Source organism: Lagopus leucura, unplaced genomic scaffold, assembly GCF_019238085.1.
Source record: "Lagopus leucura isolate 7727_CA_CO unplaced genomic scaffold, USGS_WTPT01 Super-Scaffold_100017, whole genome shotgun sequence".
In the NCBI taxonomy this organism is placed as follows: domain Eukaryota; kingdom Metazoa; phylum Chordata; class Aves; order Galliformes; family Phasianidae; genus Lagopus; species Lagopus leucura.
Window position 1 is genome coordinate 4384775 of NW_024962271.1, and position 21017 is coordinate 4405791.

Consider the following 21017-nt stretch of genomic DNA (forward strand, 5'->3'; position numbering starts at 1 on the left):
TTGCCTGATTGATTTCAGTGAGCAGTTCCAAGGTCAAATGTTATTCAGCTGTAAAATTATCTATTAAATTTTTTTACTAAGGGAAACCATCTGAGCATTGAAGGACAAGATAATAGTCCATTTACAGAATACAAAAGAATGCATTTTGATTGTTCAGCACATCATAACAATAGAGATGTGCTTTGCTTCTCAACTTTTATTTATAGCATTACAAATCTTGGGATGATCACCGGTTGTGAACAACATATAGATAGAAAGGAAGGACTATTGAAATGTAGATCTAGATATCTCACAAGTGTATACAGAATAATTAGACTTGGGAAAAGGAATGAGAGCTTAAGCTTTCTACAAATTTGCCTAAACAAAGAAGTGAAACCATAAAAAAAAAAAAAAAAAAAAAAAGCCATTAAAAACAACGTGTGACAAAAAGAAAATTTTGGAAGTTGCTTTTAGAGCACATTGACAAAGCAAACTAAACTCCTGTGGTTCTAGCTAGAGGTAACATTTTCCAGCAGTTTCAGTTTTTCATGAAGATGAGCTGCTGTGTTCTTATTTTTGGAGATATTTTTAAGCTTTCATATGTTGCCTCCGCAGACGAAGAACAGGTTTTTGGTTTTTTTCTTTTTTCAAAGTGTTTTAGCAAAAACCCTTTTTTGTTTGAATTAGTAGTTTTAGTTTTATCTTTTTTACGATGAAATTTCAGTCATTCCTGCAGACAAAGCTATAGTAAAGTTGCATTTTCAGGCAGTAAAACCTTAGGCAGTGCATGCCTCTTTAAGCCATGTTCTAAGAGCCTGTAAGCTGTTACGTTAATGTGTAGGAAAAGAGTAAATAAAGTCCTTCTGCTTCTTCATAGGCACCCCAGTAAGGTCACTCGGTTCAGAGAGTGCAACTGTGAGAGCTGAAACCTCCCAGGCAGAGCAGCGTGGAGCGGAGAAAGCACTACAAACTCTGAAAGGTATTTGGCTGCTCTGTATGATCCACTTTTCCTGAAGCAAGAAGTGCAATCTTGATTTCCACAAAAACAGCTCCTCTCCAGGTTGCTTGCATTCCCTCATTCAGGGACACCTGGATTCTCTCAGTGCCTCTCATTACTTCCCAATCTTCATCAGAAGATTATGTTAATTTAGATTATGACTTTGAGAAACCTTATTGAATTTGAGGAGTCCTGGTTCTGCAATTAGGTGGTGTAATTAGGGTCTAGAAGAGCACAGCCAATACAGGGATAAGCATGAACTACTCCTACCTTCTTTTGTGCATACAGCGATGGTCAACATCAGCAATTTATCTAAATATCTAAGAATTTTCTTAGTGAAAACTTACAGTTTTACCTCAGACATGAACACATCTCCATTACCTCCTTCATTTAGCTAGTCAACAGATGATTTGCCAAAGAAATCTGATAGCAGTTACTAATATTCTGTGCACACAGCATAATCTCTAACTTTGTGATAATGCTCTGAGATAACCATTTTCATGTGAGCAATTACTTTCTCACCTGGTGATTGTAAAAATGTTTCCAAACAAATTGTAACATATTCCCTACTATTACATGGATATTTCCCCTGGGACCGTGCAGATAACACAGATGTGGCAGGATAACTGGCATTCTTTTATAATGTAGTAAAACAAATTGTGTTTTTATAGGATGGCCTTAATATACAGTAACACAAAACTCTTTAGAGAGGCATCAACAGTAAACTGAAGTTAGAAGGAAAATTTTACCGACAAGTTGCAAAGAGGTTGTTGAGATTTCGGTAACGATGAGGTGTGTGACTGAACTACCAATATGAGTTCAGGCAAATGAAAATGAAGCTATGAAGCATGTTAACAAAAGTGAATGATTTTTATGCCCTTATTTCTGTGATTAAGATTTTACATATTAACATGCAATTTGTCAGTCTAGATGAACGTAATAGAGTAATAGTTACAGCTCTGTATGTTTAGAATGATGGGGAGAATGGATCTTATCATTTATCTAGTTCTTTCTTGACAACAGCTGAACATTTATTACAGTGGTGTGGAAAGGACTGTTTCTATTTGACATAAAAATTATGACTCGCGGTTTTATCATAATTGTTTTTAACTATTTCTCTGAGAAGCAATCAGCGACTCAACTGCTGCAGAAGTGAGGCAGGGAGAGATATATTCTAGTAGCTTATCTGATTGCTGGCAATAATAAACTTTTACTTTTTTTTTCCTATAACCTTATATCTTTCGAGCAGCATGGCCATAACTAACTGCAATTAGTAGTACGGCAATCTCTCGGACAGACAGATAACCAGACAGCTCCTGCACTGCTGTCCTCAGCATTTTTCTATTAGGTAGTCATAATCAGTTGTGTGCTTTTTGTCAGGGTGCTGAGTGTCATTATAATCCTGTCTGAAAATTGGAATTTTAAAGGAATATGATCTAATATCTATGTTCCCTGTTGCAGAGCATTCTCTCTCTGTCTCTATATAATTTGAGTGCTTTTATGCATAGAAAATCTTTGGTAATTAAAAAGCAGAGTTATTTACAGAATTCTGGTGTAATAAAGATCTTAAGTATGCTTTTAATATAGCTCTGTTATCTACTTTATTACATGCAATGTGTCACCTTAACCAGAGGAATACATTCTCAAATAGACTGTGTACAGAAAAGCCAATCGGTAATTTTGCTTAGACTGCTAATTCAGAAGTATAATGAATTACAATTTAACAAAGAGTGCATATCATAGGCTTCATTGGAAACCTGGATTCTGTTTATGTTTGTTTACATATTTTTCTTACCTCCCTTCATAGTGTCTTTTCGGCACTCCATTCCTCTAGCCGTGGCGTTTGCTGCTCTCAAGTTTTCCATAGCTTTTGGACCAGCCAGGCAAACTGAGTGGATTGCAGGTAGGGAGCAGGATTAGTTCAAGGAAAATGTTCTGGTCATTCCTTTCAGCATACCACTTTCATAGGCTTACTGCGTAACAGTAAGTGCATTCTGTTAACAAGTCTGTAAAATTCATGTTCGGATTACTCTCCTTTCTCATAGACCTTCTGGTTTGTTTCTTTTTTTGGGGGGTTAATTGGTATTTTTCTCCCTTTTGAAACCTTTGCAAGTAGTTTAGGCCTTTAGACAAAGAGCTGTCTTTCATAACTTTCAGTTAATGTATTTACTATTCTTATTTGAAGAGATGAATGTTTTTACAGTTTAATCAATATGCCAGTAAGATCAGAGCTTAGTGAGGACTCCAAATGGCTGCAAAGATTTGAAAGTGGTTTAATGAACACTCAGCAGGCAAGAAAATATGCTTTTATGTATACTCAAAACAAAAATATACAAGCTGAGGAGAAAAAAGGCAGGCGATAGCCAACCTTATTAAATGAGAAGTGGCTATGAAATTATTTATTTCATCTAAACTAAATAAGGGCACTTATTGGCTTTCCATATGAAGCACAAGAGAAGTTTTCAGCGTGTTTATGAAACAATGACCTGGTTTTATAAAGAATGACATGGAGCCTGGTTTTAATTAAATAAGTCTTTTTTTTTTTTTTAAGATTTTTTTTCCTCAAGGGTAGACTGATTGCAAGCCATACCCATATCCTAGGGGTCTGAGTTCCCACTCTATTTGTACTGAAGTATATTTATTTTTAATATGGTATACAAGATTCTGTATCTTCTATTTATAATAGAATTTATCATACAAATTGTAGTGTATTGTATTTATTGATAATACTTTGTTAACTTAGTTTTGTGAAGTGTCCAAAAACAGTAAGAGACTGTCTCTATGGCATTTCTTCTGAAATCCATTTCTAGATTCCCACTATTTTTTTAAGAGCTCTTTCCACAGACCCTTTAGGAGTCTGTGTCTGGCAGAGATGTGTGCATGATGTGCTCTCCTGCATGTAGCATTCCATGATGTCCCAGGGCATTTAAATGATTCAATTGGCCTCATGCCCAGAAGGAAATGAGTTGAGATATGTGATGGAGTCTGTGCAGATGGACAGGTGAATGTGGAAAGGGGATACAGGGCTGGCTGGGTAAGGAAAGGACTGTGCAGTACATCAGACAGAGTTCAAGCCCTGTAATTTGAAAGGTGATTTCAAGTCCCCGCTCTGCTATACGCTGTGTGTGAACTTCGACAAATCACTTAGTCCCTGTGTGCTTCAGTTCTCTATCTGTAAAATGGATATAATAGCATTTACCTACCCATGGGGTTATTGTGAGGACAGCTTCATTAAAGGTGTGAGCAACTTAGAAACCTTTCCACTAGATGCACATAAGAAGAATAGCACAAACCTGGGGTCACCTCTCAACTCAGCAAAACAACCACACAAGCATTTCATGTTAATTTTTTTTTTTTCCCTAGCAAAAATTTGAAGCTTTTGAACAAAAATGAACACAGAAACATGGAAAATAAATTCTTAAACTGTTCTCAGAAAGATAAATTCCAGACCAGTTTGCAAAGCCCGAACAAGAACTCTCATGTGTTTCCTGAGCCGTTTGTGGAGTCTGTCATTGGGCTAATGACTGTCTTTCAGCATCGTCCAAACCTCCCTTGATGGTTTCAGAAGTCAGAACTAAACCAGGTAATCACCATTATGAAAAAAGCACACCTTTTACATTGAGGCTTTTCTGTGACATAACTACAGGGCAAATAATAAGGAAGTCATGCTACACTGTTCAAATGCTCTTTTCTGTCTCTTGTAATTTAGGGACAGTGGGGAAAGGATCAACTGCTACTTTTTCCTCTAAAAACAGGATGAGTTTTTAGATTTGCTTTAACTACCTGGTCAGTTATGATTAAAAAATAATAATTTTGGGTGGTAAAATCAAGCTGGTAGTTGGAAAATAAGCTAGAGCTTTAAGAGAGATGGGTTCAAGCCATTTTGTAAGAATCTAGAAAAATAGTCAGGGCTAAATTCATCAAACTTTGGATTCTCAAAATTCTTCCTTAGCTAAACCCTGAATATAGAAGCACTTGACATCCCATGTGCAAAAGTTTCTAGCAGTGATTTTCTCTAGGGACCCTGAGATGTTTAAAACTTTGTGTAGGATGGTGATGTTTGCTATATACCCTGAGTATTCACAAACAAGCTAGTCTTCATGAAAGGAAGGCTCAAATCTTTCCTACCAAGTGGCCTTTCAATAGCTCAAGGGGGTCTATAAGAAGAAAGAGGACAGACTCTTTAGCAGTATCATTTGTGATAGAACTAGAGAAATGGTTTCAAACTAAAAGAGAGAAGTTTTACATTGGACATAATGAAGTTTTTTACAGTGAGAGTGGTGAGTTGTGGGCAACAGTTGCTCATACAGATGGAAACCCCGTCCTTTCAACATTCAACATTCAAGATCAGACTGGTCCAGGCTCTGAGCAGCTTGATGGAGCTGTAGAGGCAGAGGATTTGGACCAGATGACCTTCAAAGGTCCTTTCCAACTCAAATGATTGTATGTGTCTATGATTTAGTAGATTGGACTTTTCAATCTTCTATTGTTTCTGCTAATCTTAAGAGAAGTTGTTCTCTCATTGTTGAGGCTGTTCTGTTCAAGATCCCTAATAAAATACAAATGCATGTGTAAGGAGGAGAACATATTCTAGGATTCACTGCTCTTACAGTGGCCATAACTGAACCCTTTGAAATGTGTTAAGGCTTCAGACCTTAACAACCACAGTTAAGAATCTGAATGAAATTTCAAAAGGCTCAACCAAAGTATTGAAAAAGCTGTGAAACATTGCTTTTCACCCCAAAGTAAAATGTTAGTGTTTCCTTGTGTATCTTAATGTCTCCTTGTGTCAGATACACAAGCCAGTCTGACTGTATAGAATATTACGGATGTGAATTGTAAACTGCTTTATACCTTCTGAGCTTGGTGACAGGATAAAAAGATTTTCCTATAATGGCAAAAGAGAATTGCAATCATTTGGAAGCTGCAGACTGTTCCTTTAGTGAAAGACTGGGTGCCCAGTTTAATTGGTTGTGCTTCTCTAAAAAAAAAATAGCACACTCATTAAAACATCAAAACTCTAGGTTCCAAGATATCTGCTTTTTTGAATTACAGCATGTGTAGAATACGAGAGTTGATAATATTTCACCCTGATTATACTTTTGTAACCACCATTTATAATTTGCAGGCAATCTGTGGGGGACAGGAAAGCTCTGCGTATTATTGATTTATATTGTTGAGATCAATGTTATAAGCATATTCACATTTGTAAAATAGATGGAATGGCTTTATTCTTCTCCCTGAAGTCCTAAATCAGTGTGGAGCTTGTTTTCTCCTTTGTTTCTTTCTTGCTTTTTATTACAAAAATTGAAAAACTCAAAGTAAAATATTAAAATATGCATATTGCCTAGTCTGCCATTGCCTGAGCTGTACTGTGAGTAAGGAATACCATACAGGTATTTCATTTCAGCAATGTATTTATAATCGTGTCCTCTGTAGGAAAATATCCCAGAGTGTTTTATGACAAATCATAAAATATTACAAAGACAATAACTGCAGTGGGGGAGGGAATGTTACGTAGGGAAGCAAGGATTTCACTTTATTATGCAGCAAATTAAATATCAGACGCAAGGGTTTCATATGGCAGCTGCAATACCACCAAGTGCTCTTGTGCACTGCAGAACGTGGCGACAAGTGCTTACAAAGCATGGGCATGAGCCAGACAGCCATGACCGTAATAAGCATGGAGGCCTTTTTTTCCCTTTCAGAATACAACCGTTTTAATATTGTGGACACCTTCAGTTTGTTCTCCCACCTTACATTTTATTAGCAACAACAAGAGCACATTGTTTGTGTACAGTTCCATGTTGCACTTCAACTAAGAGCTTCGTTTTGTCTTCCGAAGGTCCCACTCAGACAACTATGAGGGTGCAGATGTTTAAACCCTAGTTGGATTTGGATAATCATGTTTTCTATTCACTGCACTGATGAACATTGTTCTCATGTTAGATGTGTTGGCTTCCAAGTACTTTGATTTTTAATAGGTTTTTAAGATTTAACTGGAATGTCTTCTACATAATTACAGATCTGGTTGCAAGGGATAGGACTCCAGAAGTTTTCTTGACTTCCTGTGCCCTCACTGCATATTATGCCTTTTATGATAGGGTTTGTCATATTTGAGGAACTCGTAAGGCTATTCTGAATGTTTTGAAAATCTCTTATTTTTTTTTCTTTTTTCCTCTCATCTCCTCCCTTTTCTCCTATTTTTTAGCATGCAACTGGACAGAAAATTGGTCTAAATATATGATATTAGTTTCATTACAACATATGTTTGTAAGACAGGCAGTAATCATACACATAGAGAGAGGTAGAGATTTACATATCTTTGGTCTTTCTTTATGTGCAGCATTTTGAAAAGAATATGGAGTCTCTCTCCTTTTTGAAAATTCTCTTTTGAAAAGAATTGCTCTCTCTCCTTTTTACTAAGGTTCCACTAAAGAGTTGAGGGATTCAGAAGATTCTTTCTCCTTTTGATTGTAAGGAGTTTATTTAGAACTCAACAATAAATATCAGATGCTTAATTTATTCTTTCCAGTACTGAGTCATTGACTTTATCATCTTGTGCGGTGTGCCTTACACTTTGAGTAGTAATCCTCCTCCCTGAAATTCTGTCTTCAGGGACAAAATTGTTGCACAATCTAAGATTTCTGTCCTTATCTCCTCTCTTTCATCTTCTATGCCAGTTTTTCTAAATTTTATCATGACAGTTTAGGAATTCTAATTGTTAAACTTGAATTCTTACGTGCTGCTAAGATTCTCCACACAGGAGTGAATTTCACTGGATTCGTTCCAATACAGGTGTTGGGTTCCTTATAATTATTTCCTAAAGCAGTTTCATTTGTGCATCTCTCTGAGAGGCTTACCTGGCCGACTGTCAATTTATTTGGAATTCTGGGACAGCTCTCAGCTCACTTTAAAGCTGTGTCAATCTTCAGGTAGTGTTATTTCTTGATCCTCTTTTATATGAAACTGATTCCCTTTGATACCTATCTGGCATTTTTTTTATATATAGTTTTATTTTCTTCTGGTGTCATTTTCTGGTTAAAAAAATGTTTAGTGTTCTATGCATCTTTTTTTCTCACTATAGTATTCCTTTCAAACCTTACAAGCATTTTTTTCTTTTATTACGCATATTACAGAAACAATGTCAGATACAATTTCAGCCTACTCTTTCTTTTCCTTATCACTGGTACTCTTTTTAATTTCATTTACTCCTATATACCATTTTGTGTGTGTTTTTGCTCCTTAACTTTTGATACTCTTTGAAGTTAGAAATATTTGTTGTAGTATTTTCTGCCAGATGTCATGGTGGGCAATAATAACATCTAGGTCATATTTTAATATCCAGAAACAATTTTCATTTTTCTTCTGAGTTTTCTTTGTTCACTTCTTCATTCTATTTCCTTTTACCCTACACTTATGTGACTTCTCTAAAGCTCCAGTTTAATGTCCTCACTTAGAAATCTTCCTCATTTAAGATAAACAAAACCAATAGGACTGATTTCGATCTAGCAACTTGATCGTGTCTGGCTTCCTGACAAATCTCATTGATTCCTTTTTAGCTTTTCTTTCCTTACTACATTGTGTACAAATTCTTCTTATAAACCTTCACCATACTTGAGTTGTTCCTTCCTCTTCAGAATTCATGTCAAATGAACTGAAAACTGTGATAACTAACTACTTTCACATCTATGTTGTTTGGTTTTGATTGACATTTGGTTAAACCTCTCTCAGATCACAGTTTTTTTCTGCCAGTTTTTTTTCATTCAGTATCTTTATTTCTGTATTACAGCTGTTTCTCTGTAATGCATGCAGTGCTAGATGTCATCTAGCATACATCTCAGATGTAAACCATTTTCCCACACAACTTAGAATATTCTCTTTAAAATTCTTAAGATTTCTACAACACTCTGATATCGTCAGAACATAGCACTTATGTCTTTGTTCCAAGGCAACTACATCAGGTACATTTTGGGCTGAATCACCATAAGAATTCTCATGTCAGTTAAAAAAAAAAGGCTGAAAAAATGTAGCCTAGAACCTTGAAAACTTCATAGAATCATAAGAGTCAGAAGGTTGGAAAGGACCTACAGGATCAACTAGTCCAATCATCCTCCTATTACCATTACTGTCCACTAAGCTACTAAACCATATCTCATAGCACCTCATCAACTCAGCTCTCTAGTCTTATACATTCAGTGCATGTTTAAATGTCCAGTCATGCAGGGTTGAGGATGTGTATTAAACTCTTTATGTCTTTGTTCTGGTAACTGAAATCTTTCGCGTACTGATGTCCAGATGAAACTGGATTTCTTATACTTACATAAGGAATATGCTATTGAATAGGACTTCTAAATTCTGCCACAAGATCTCTGATCAGCGTTGATACACATTCTAGGAAGAATACTCCTGAAGATACTGGTTATCAAATGGTAAATTTGTATGTGTTAACAGAGTTTTCGATGGCAGTTTAGCAATCTGGCAGGTAAGGTCTTCTAGCAAGCAATTCTAAATAAGCAGCATATTTTGCATTTAGTAAGGGACTGTATGACATCTGTTCTAGGATGCAGTTGTTCTTCTAGTATGTTTCTGTTGCAACTTTAAGAGCAAGTATGCCAAGAGGAAGAGCAACACTTGCAGAGAGTTTTAAGAGATTACACAAGGTATGTATCTGCATCCTCCGCGCACTGACCCCTAGGGAACTGGAGATTTACTTAAACTCTTGCCTTACGTGAAACTTTCCAAACACAGTTGAGAATAACAGCAGATTACTGTGTGAAAAAGTCTTGTATTTCTTCATTATAAAGTCTGTTCAAGAGATTACAAATTCTGAAACAAAAACGCTTCACTTCAAAAAATCTCTGTGGGAGACTAATAGCGAATAAAGAACACTGTGAGAAGGAAAATGAAGGCAAATTTAAATTTGTCTGTCATCCTAATTAAAAGCAGGTTGTAAAATAATCTAGGAAAGAATTATCATTAAAATTTACTTGAAAAGTAAAAAGGCTGCTGATGAATCAAAAAGGAAAATACTGTATGCATATATCACCTGTATTTTCCTTTTTAGGTGTAATTATATCCTGTTAAGACCAACAGGAAAGCATGCATTCATTTCTAAGTCTCAAAGTTAATAAGCATTTCAACCATCGAATATTTGTATTGCCACATTTCCATTTTATACATTAACAACTCTTGATTTCACTGATGAATTGATGTAAGTTTTCAATAGGTAGGAGTTACAGGAATTATGAATCTACACGATCTACTGGAAGGTGTCCCTGCCCATGGGAGGAGGATAGGAACTGTATGGTCTTTAAGGTCCCTTCCCATCCAAACCATTCTATGACTGTGAAATAAGCAACACTGTCAAGTTACCAGTTAAATCTTACCTTGAAAGGTATTCCAGTAATAAAATATTGGGGAAAAAAATTAGATGCTTTGGAGTAATTGCTGTTGGAATCTATGCATGCTACCTTCAGTCTAAATGTTTTCAAAAGCAACAGGTGCTTAGGTTTTTTTTTTTGAGATGTGACTGACTGCTGATGGCAGTGTGCCAGTACATGAAGATAACTCAAACAGCTTTCCACTACATTCTCTTCTGGCAATAGATGCTACCCCATCCTATCTATTCTGTATTATATATATACCAGGAAAGGAGGGTATGGTTAATCTAAGAAGAAGTAACCATTCAAGTTAAGCATGCATCATCATTTGTCTTCAATAGAATAACAGAATTATTAAGGATGAGAAGAACTACTAAGATCCTCTAGTCTAAACATCATCCCCACTAAGCCATGTCCCTAAGTGCCACATTACCCTTTTCCTGAACACCTTCAGAGATAGTGACTCCACCCCTTTCCTGGGCAGCCTGTACCAATGCCTTACCACTCTTTTTGAGAATAATTTTTTCCTAAGTCGCTGCTTGCTATGCTCATGGTCTCATTTAATTCAAAACATAAACTCAAATTTATATCTGGGTATAAACAGAGTGAGGAGAAAAAGAACAGATCTTAACAACGACTGAGGAGTTTGAGGAACTAAAGATGACAGATCCTAAAGAGCCTAGCATTTATGATGTGGGTGGGGAAGAGATGGGGAATGATAAGAGGTTCATCTAACTTGCAAAAAAGATACGAAAAAGTTGGAGCATTCTTGTGGCTTTGTATTGGAAACAGAAGAAAAACAACAAGCCCAGTAATTCAAGTATTGTTGCTATAGTAATATGCTTGAGGTAGCAACCTGATACACACTTTTGAAATTTGCTGTAGGATACGTTCTGTCTGTATTGACCCATAGAAATCTAGCTGAAAAAATCCAGCCTGCCCCAGTCAGTGATTTCATAGTTGCTTCTTGTGTGATTAGGTTATAGCTCGCCATTCATCCATACACATCATCAAAGGGAGGTAAGAAAGAAGAGCAGACACACATACAGACCTCAGAGAACTCGCTCCTTGTGCATTTGTAGCACCAGTAGGATGCATTGCTGTCTCCTTGTTCCCCTCTCATCCCTTGTTTATGCATTCTCACTGCAGGATGGATGCTACTCACTAGCCTGCCTTCGAACCCTCTTGATTCATTTAGAGATTTCTACCCATTGACAGTGATTTCCCTCTTTTCTGTGGAGTCACTTTTATTGCACCCTTTATCCTAGTCAACTCCTCCTTTTTTTTAGTCTTTCTCATATTTTCTCAATTTCACTTTTTTCCTACTGATTGACTTCCTCTTTTCCTTCCAACCAATCTTGTTTCAATTTTTTCCTTTGCTGTGAAAAAGACATTGCTAAAATGTCACCTCTAATCTTGTTTCCTGTTTCTAGCATGTAATTTATTAATCCTCTCTCTCCCTTTTTTCCCTTTTACTGAGCAGCCTACATGCTAATACAGCTCAAGTTTTACTTTCAGATTGTCAAATAAATAATTTCACAAGTCTTAAGTGTTGGAGAAAAATAAAAATGAGCTTTGAAATAATGATCACTCCTGTCTTTCCAACACGGCACTTGAGTTTAAATCTATACAAATCACTTTATTCAGGGATAGTATAGCTGTCCCATATATGTTAAATTAATTATTAGATAGGGGCTATCCAATTTAAGGAACTAAAGGTGGAAAGCCAGCCTTTATCTGTTTGGTAAGAAACACTAAATAAGACCTTCATCTTACTATAATTCTACTCTCTTAAAAAATAATAAAAGCCTTAAATCTGTAATGTTACTGGGTGTTTTTTTGGAGGTTTTTGTTTTGTTTTGTTTTGTTTTTTAATATCACCTTGGTTTTAGTAATAGTTTTTTAGTTTTGAGTTGCATTGGTAAGTTCTTTGGCTTTTCCTAGTACTTGTGAACATTTTCACTGGCTCCATAAGTCAAAAGGAAAGAGAAAACTATCGGTTCTTTTGGAGCAGAGATGAAAGAACATGAAATGTAAGCAGTGTTTTTTCTTTGTGCTGGACCTGCTTTAATGTAAAATATTATTTTTACTGATAAATGTTTTACCATTGCTATGTTTAATGGAAAAGAGTCATTACTCCCCAGTTTAACAACTATACTGTCTTTGCAGATCCTCAGATACTGTTTATGCCTCTCTCATTTTTTGACATCTGTTATGACTTTTAGTCTTTTTATCAGACGTGCTAACTTTGCTATGGAGCAAGAAGTATGTGGAGTACATGCACTATGACATTTTTCAAGTTAGTAACTTAGTATATGCTTCTGTTACTGCAGAGTGATTTCTTACAATATTGCACCAATCTGGTAGCATAAATGCCAGCAGAACTAATACTTAACATCATTTTCAATAGCAAATTTATGTCTATAAGAGCACAGTCTAACATCTAAGCACTAGCCATCCCTACATTTGTTTCCATGTCTGAGAGTCCTTCACATGGACTCTTAGTGTGCAGAGCAAGCCTCCTCAGTGTACTGTCTGCAGTGTGTGTGTTACCCCAGACTGTAATAAAGAGACAGACAGGCAGAACAGCAGCTCTGTGGCCAGAGATCGATGTCACCCGGTGTTCTAGGATTATCTCTGCTAAAGCTTTTCATGGAGTTCAGCAGTCTGTCAAGATTAGCTGTTTTGTAAACCCAGGTTGTGTTAGTTTCCTTGAAATGCATGTGTTTAGAAAGCAATTGGTTTAAATATGACTGTATCGCTAAGGCAATTAAGGCAGCTAAAGACATTTAGTACTTGTTCCTGTCCAGCTTTTGCAGAAGTGCTGGTATCTTTGGTGGGCAGCACAGCAGCTGCAATAGCCATAGATACTGAAGATTACTAACCCAGGCTTCTAACTCTAGTATTTTAAGTACCATTAAGAATGTAAAAGAGATTTCTTGGTTGCTGATTAACTCTTGGAACTTCTTGAAATGTGTATACGTGGTCCTTTGCATGCAGATGTGAGCTTCCTATGCCTTTGCTTAGGACAGTCTGTGCAGCTTCACTAAGCGCAGTGTCAGGTGAGCTTCTAAGCTTGAGAAAATGTTTACTGCCTGAGGTGTGATCTCCACTGGTATGCCTATGTTGCAGTCTTGCCAGTATGGGCAAAGCAAGCTCCTATCTGCAAGGAAGTAACTGCATAGATCCAGTCCCTCGCCACCAGTTACACTGTCCAGGTATCTATCTATGCTTTGGAGCACCCACAAACAATTTCTAACACTGGAGAGTGTTTCTTGGGAAGAAACTTCAGTATCAATATCAATATACTGGCCTGATCTAAGGAGGTAGACTGGCTAGTCAGCCTGAGAAGCAGTTGTTTCAATCCAGTCTAGAATAGTTCGTGCTTTGATGACTGAGTATCTAGGATTGGGATTAGAGGGAGGATAGGTAAAATTTCTGTCTCCTAAGAGGCTGAAAGATTAGGTTTGCACATTCTGGAACAGGAGTTCCTCAGCCCAGGCTGTTTAAGCTGTATTACCATACTTACCTTATTATATTTATATGAGCTGTAAAACAGCAATGAACTGGGGAAGCAAACGTGAGCTAGTGTTTCACTTACATTAGTGCTCTGCTTATAATAGTTGTTAGTTCTTTACATTGACTTAGTGATCACATTTCCTACAAAATGTAACAGCTTCAGCAGGAGCCACACAGAGGTACTGTGCTGCTCTGGTCAGTATATCGAAGAGGAAGAGAAGCAGGGGAAGAATCATGTTCTGGGTAGGACCTGATATAGCACAAATGGTCTTAAAGTGATGCCTGCCTTGGTTCTATGCATGAGACATGAGATACCTACCTCTACATCCCAGCACATTGAGATGCAATCTGTGTGCCAGGGTGCAGTATTTAGGCAAACATTCTAAAAAAGAGTCAACTTTCTTGTTAAGGACTTGTTGCAAACCTAACTATTTTGATTGACTTGATTGATATTCATCTTCCTGATGAATGTGAGTTTTAGTTTATCATTTTGTGGTTAATGTCTTTTTGTAACTCTGCTCCAGGTCTTTGAGAAGGTTTCAATTCAGGACAAATTTCATTTGAGAGATTTGCAAGAGACAGAGACAGTTCTCCTCCACATTTGATCTCTTAGCTCCCTTTGCCATTCCAGACTAGAGGGACCCCAAGTGCCCTGCTCTGCACTGTGCTTCGCACTAAAGAGCCAGTCACTCAGGAAGTACATATTGGTTATTTAAGTAAATCTTTCTGCTTTCATAAAATAATGTTTTGTTTTTCATCCCACATGCAGATGTACTGTGACGTTTTTCAAACCGATTCTGAAGTATGTGTAGAGGTAATGCTAAGTAACAGCTTGAAGCACTGATTGAGCACCTGGTGGGAAGGCAGGGCCAACCCAGGGGAGCTCAGGTGCATGCAATGCATCTGAGTGACTGGAAGGGGTGGAGCCAGGATCCACCCCTTCCCAGACCTCATTTAAGGGTTGGCAGCGGAGACAAAGGTATCTAGTTGGACATTCCTGACTACCAGAAGCCTTCCAAAGGTAAGCTGTTTTGGGTTTGTTTTTTTTTTTTTTTTTTTTTTTTTTCTTCTCTCTCCCCCTCTTTGTGTCTGTGGCTGCTGCGTTTGGGCTTGTTTTCATTTGCTGCAGCCTAGGATTGTGTCACTCCTGTACTATTGATGTACTTTCCATCGCATTATACCATTATTACATTACATTGTGGCACTGGGAGATGACAGCAGATAATAGACATTTGAAATGTTGAAATACAAGCAGTCAGAGACTTATGGACACTATGCTATGGATGTTTGGGCTTTTTGGGCTTTGGGAACGGTAAGAGTAAGGAAGCCTGCTACTTAAAGGGAATAAAAATGTTCTCCAGTACCAGACAACTAAAAATGAGTATATTTGCCTGTTGTATTAATGATATCTGTAAATAACTGAGCGTTTAAATGCCCATTACCAATATCTGTTACTTCTGTGCAGATGTGACTGTTTTCTCTGCCAGTGTTTGCCAATCTACTATGAGTTTCATTCATATTCCATATGGATGCATATTTTTTTTCTTTGTTTTCCTTTGACATTAATGCGCTGGCAGAGATTTCGAAGTAGTAAAGCAAGGAAATTAACTTACATTTGCTGGCTTGCTAAAGTAAATTAGCTACACTTTTGACTTTCTGTGGTTTTACTCTGAATGGGAGAAGCAATAAAAATGAAATAAGGCTAATCACGGTTGTTCCATGGTTTTCTCTGTGGTGTGTTAAGAGGAGAAGAACCCATAACAAAAAACCCATGAGTTCATATCTGCTTAAAACAGGTCTCTAATTAGCTCCTATAATCGATCTGCCTTCTCTAGCAGGTGAACCAGGTAATTATCTTGTTTATACTCTAGGTGAGTCACAAAATGCTAGATAGCTTTCTCCATATCTTTAAAAGATAATGCATTGTAACAAGTGTTCCCAATATGAATGAACTGCTGCCATAACCCGTACCATCTGTTTCACACACAGCAATGTGAGGTCTCATTTTATTCTTTGTTACAAAAAGCTGCAGACATCAAAGAGCTGTCCCTTTGACCACTGTCTCAATCAAAGAATTTTACCTAGATTAATCCTTACTTCCCACTACGACTTTAATGCTGTAGCATTATCAAATGTTTCCTGGCACGAAAAGGAGGAATCCAGTCACAAGTGCTATTTTAAGGGCCAAATCTTGTCACTGTTCACTTCCCACAGGTCTTTTGAGTAGCACAGAAACTCCAAAGTCACTGGTTAATTAGGGGTTAGTTACTTAGGGTGTGAGGCTTTGCAGAGAGGCTGTGGTGCACTTCTTTTACTCAGTATGATGTCACTATCTGTCACCCTCCAGAAGGCAAAGTTGGTTAAATGCATGGTTAGAAACAACTGACTTAGTACTATCCCTGTATGTTTAATTGCTCATAGGAAGTTCCAGAATCTCATGCGCAGTGTCTTCTCTATTCTTGTGTTACTCCATCTGTGCTTTATTTTCATAATACAGGTATTTCTCTTTCTTGTATGTTGCTTTTTAGTAAGCTCTATTAAGTATACAAAGGAATAATTCTTTTTGATGATCTTTAAAGGGTCACTGCTCTATTTCAAGCCTATGACCAGTAGCACTAATGATGCTATATTTGCAAAGAAAGGACATTCTGAGCAGTTCTTTCCAGTATCATGTAGAAGTGCTTCATTTTTTCAGTACTAGAGACTTCCTGCTTGTGTTGAATATATGCTTGTTGTTGTGAAAATATAATGCTACATCTTTTCTGTAATCATTAAAACAATGGCATTCCAATTTCTCCCCAAGCTAAACGTAATCCTGTCGTGGGCATGCCCCTATTCCAATTCTCCATGATAGTAGAATTTAAAATTCTCATAAATAAGGTCTTTTTTTCTATTTTTTTTTTTTTTTTTTCATAGACTTGTCCCTAGCAAATTTAGTTTCAAGGTCTTTTATTTCTGTTTCTAAAGTAATTATCCTCTGGGCCTCTTCCTTTCTTCCTGGTATGATGCTAGACTAATTATTCTTCTTCTAATGAATGCCTGAAATGGATCCCATATGGTGGCATATGTGCCTTCAGATGGAAGCTTCGTTTGAATAAAATAAGGAAATTCTTCTCTTGGGGCTTTCTTAAATTTTTCATTCTGTAACAATGATGAGTGAAATCTGTGCCTTGGGTATAGAAGCAGCCAACTTGCTTTCCATTACACTTTGAGATTTCTCTGAACTGGATATTTTCTTGACTATCTCTCATGTACAATGTCCAGCTGTAGCTGTGAACTCTTACATCACATTATCATGAAGAATTCTTGAATGAGCTGAAGCATCGTTACATATGTTATGAGAGCCATTTTTTTTCCTTGGGGGGGGGGGGGGGGGGAAGCTATATATACAATCATTTCCCGTGTGGAAATTCTTCATCACCTTTCTCCAGATATATTCCATGGCACGCAGTGGGCATTTTTATTGCCTTGGGGCTCAATTCACATCCTTGTTCTTTCCTTTCTTTTGCTTCTTCTTGGCTTGTTCTGCAAACCAATTGCTTGAATCATCTGTAACAGGGCTGTGGATTGGTACTGCTGCATAAAAGATGTACTATAATATATATTCATAGAAAACAGTAAGTGAAGAGTTATTTTTAAAGAAAAACACTAGTTCTGCATAAATTTATTTTAGCGGTGTAGTACTTGAATCATACTAATTGCTTGTGTAAACATAATCATTTTACTTTGTGTATGTTTTTGTTTTTGCTGTCAGAGACAAAACGGGGAAGTGCTGTATTGATTTTCATTAGAAGGTTTGATCCCAAGTTGATAAAGAAAAGGACAGTAACTAATTGTGCCGCTATTAATTTTGAACACTGCTTGGATTCAAAAAACCTCCAGCAATGTATGAACCTGCAATCAGGGAGAATATTAGATCAGGAAAAAATGTCTGAGAACTGCAAGGTCTTAGTTTCTGTTTAAATGGAGGGTAATTGCCTCTGGGTGGTCTCAGCTGGAGAATATCAAGTCAACAGCACACTGTAGGTCTGTGAATAAGGTCTTATTTCTGGCTTGCTGGCATTTTCTTGTTTTGTTGTCTCCTATGAATGAGTAATTGTCAGTGTTCCAATAACTGAGCTCAGTCTTTACATACCAAGAAACAGACTGTAGTTTCTCTAACAATCTTTAAACTTATACATACCTAATACTCAATTTGATTTTGTTCTGTTTTGCACCACTTTGTCCTATTCTGTAAAGAATTTTCTGATATAGTTGTGAAGATTTCTAACTGACTAAACCCAGAAGAGTCCCTAGTGATCTGTTCAATACCTTGTGTCCTTTACCTGACTTACAATCACTTGCTCCAAATAACCAAGGGGACATAAGCCATTTAGGGGGTAATAATTTATTTCACAGAGTACTTGGTTTTTTGTTTTTTGTTTTTTTTTCTTTCACCAATTCATTGTAGTGACCATACTGAATACTTAATCCATGGTTCAGACAGCAGTTTCTTGTTCAACTTTCTTATTCAAGTCTCACTGTCATTTTCTGTTGGGGCGGTATTTGCATATAGAACCCTTGATGAAAGATCAGTAACAACAGGATTAGGATTAGGGAAAAAGGTGATTTCTTATGCGTATCATAATCCTGGCTGTTCTTCCTGCTGGAAGTTGTTTCAGGATGCCATCTTTAACAAGAAATGTTGCTAAAACTAATAAGTAACTGGGAATCTGGAAAGCAGCACCTTTTCTTAGAAAATCAAAGCAGAAGTTTTCAGTCTTGGCTTCAAAGTTAGATCCCTAAATTCTTGTTAAGTATCCAAAATAAATGGTATGATGAAAAATTCCACTGACCCACAAATCTAATTTTGGCAATATCAGTTATGAGTACTCTGAGCTTTGCAGAAGCAGACCAGAACGCTTTGAGCGTGTAATCAGACATGTAATCAGACATGGCATTTTGTCTCCACTTAAATCTATCTAGAAGCTGTGTTTCAGGAGTATCATTCTGGCAATACCAAATGCAGGACACTTATTTTCTTGACGAGGTTAGAAACTTTCTGTTCTCTTCCCAAGATAGTTTACTCACTGAGCCCAGCTCAGGAATTTTAGTAGTTTGCTGTATCAAGAAGACGGATGCAAACTCAGTAATGCTCAAATGCTTCGTGGTACCAGGTCTGACCCAACCTTTTGGGGCCAGAATTAGGGAGCTATAAAGGCACTCAAAATCTGAAGTGATCTGTGGAAATTCTTAAACAGAGTGTAAACTGGGGAGCCATTGCATTTCAGCAGAAGCTAATTGTCTAATCTGCTCGATCAGAAAATGCTGTAGGGCAAGAATCAGAAGAGACATCTGGGTATTCGTATTGGTATTATATCTGATACTGCAGGAGAACATTTTAAAAGCCAGCCAATCAAGTTAGTTTGAAAACTAGATACTAGTTTCATTCTTTGCCTCCTGTCAGGAACCCACAGTAGTTACTTAACTGTCTCTTCATAGGGATCTTCTCAAGCAGCACCTTGCTGCTAGGTAGAAAATATCTACTATCCAGCCAAAATTTACTTCTTAGCACCTGAAAAGGGTACATCTGCCATCACAACATCCCTAAATCCCTTTAGGAGTCTTGACTTTTATGCTTTCCATGATCAAAAAAAACAACAGCCTGCATGTTGGAATTGCTTTCCCCACTGCAGGTGTGGTATGTTGCAGAGGAAGAATGTAATCACCTGCATCTAATAACATTCCATATATGAGGAAAGATAAAAAGAAAACTTGTTCTACAAATTGGATGGTTTTATTTTCTAATATCCTAGGTGTTGCAAGTCCAGGGAGAGAAAGAAAGGAGGATTGTCCTACTGTTTACAATTCCACTTAATTAATAGCAATCAAATGTAGTGATATTATGACTTCTATTGTTAATAACAGTAATAAGAATATTACTGTTAATATTTGCTATTATAATAATCTAATTATAATAATGAAAATAATTATTACTATATTAATAGTTCTGTGCTCACAGCTCTGTAGCTACAACATAGTCTTTTACATTTTTCTATTTCTTTCCCTTGCCTATCATCAGATATGTATTGAAGCAAAGAATTTTGGAAAGCTCCAAGCAGTATTTTCAAGAACCCCCTTGCAGATTTTCTTTGTCTGACACATTATATTTAAAAATTAATCCAAAGCACCCCCACAGAGATCTGTTGTACTTGCTTAACAAAATGGAGTATTGATTTGCCAAAGCCTAAACAAAGCAGCCTACATGATTCATTGATTAGGAATTTTGGCTCAGTCCATGTGATCATTAACTTCTTTGTCAGATGCATTCATTTATTCATAAGCTTTGTTTATGGCAAGCCCCTTTCACAGGCTTGTTTCAAAATTACAAAAATCAAATGCCTTGTCTACCTTCCATATCGCTGAATATGTAAGACAAAACAGAAGGTGCTATCAGCTTCAAAGATTTTATGAGCCTTTTGAAGAATGGAGAAACTCTGGTGGCTTTCATATAAGTCCAGGCTTCAGTATGATTTTTGGAACTGCATAAAATTGTCCAAAAAACAAACAAACCTCCTTCTGCTGTCATGTGGGGAACCCAACCAAATTTGAGGAAGGCAGTGGCTGAACTATCAGAAGTTCCATATATCTTTGCAACATTGTTCAGGAAATGCTGGGTGCGTGACCTAAAGTCATTTTTTTGATGGACAATTATTGGAATAAAATATGCTTGATGGAAACTTCAGATACACAGCTTAAAGGATTACAAAACAGGGTCTGGTTAAAAGTTGTGGCTTAGTCACAAGTCAAGAGCTTTCTGTTTTTTCCCCAGTATATTCCCTCTGGTTTAATACAAGAAAAGCAACAACAGGCAGGAGTTCAGATTTTTTTCTTTTTCTTTTTTTTTTTTTTTGTAAGATGGCAATGTTTTAGGCTCCAGATTTTGCTGTGTAGTTCAGTAGTAGGCAGGAGGTACTAACAATGAAAAATGAGTTCTTATTATCAATATCTGAGTATTTGCTGTACTTCATTAATCCTGTATCAAAGAGTAACAAGACAGTCATGAAAATGTTATTACAGGGTAATGTAGGGTATGTGCTTACATTGAGTTAAATGCTCTGTGGTAACAGACAGGGTTCACAGCATCTTCCCTGGAACGC

General features: G+C 36.9%; 1 long non-coding RNA gene across 1 annotated transcript; it reads left to right on the top strand.

Annotated features, from left to right (window-relative positions):
• Positions 1 to 920: 920 nt before the first annotated feature.
• LOC122183138 lies at positions 921 to 4424 on the top strand. Its single transcript, XR_006180112.1, has 3 exons — positions 921 to 958; positions 2784 to 2879; positions 4340 to 4424. It is a non-coding gene; the product is annotated as an uncharacterized LOC122183138 (long non-coding RNA).
• Positions 4425 to 21017: the final 16593 nt, after the last annotated feature.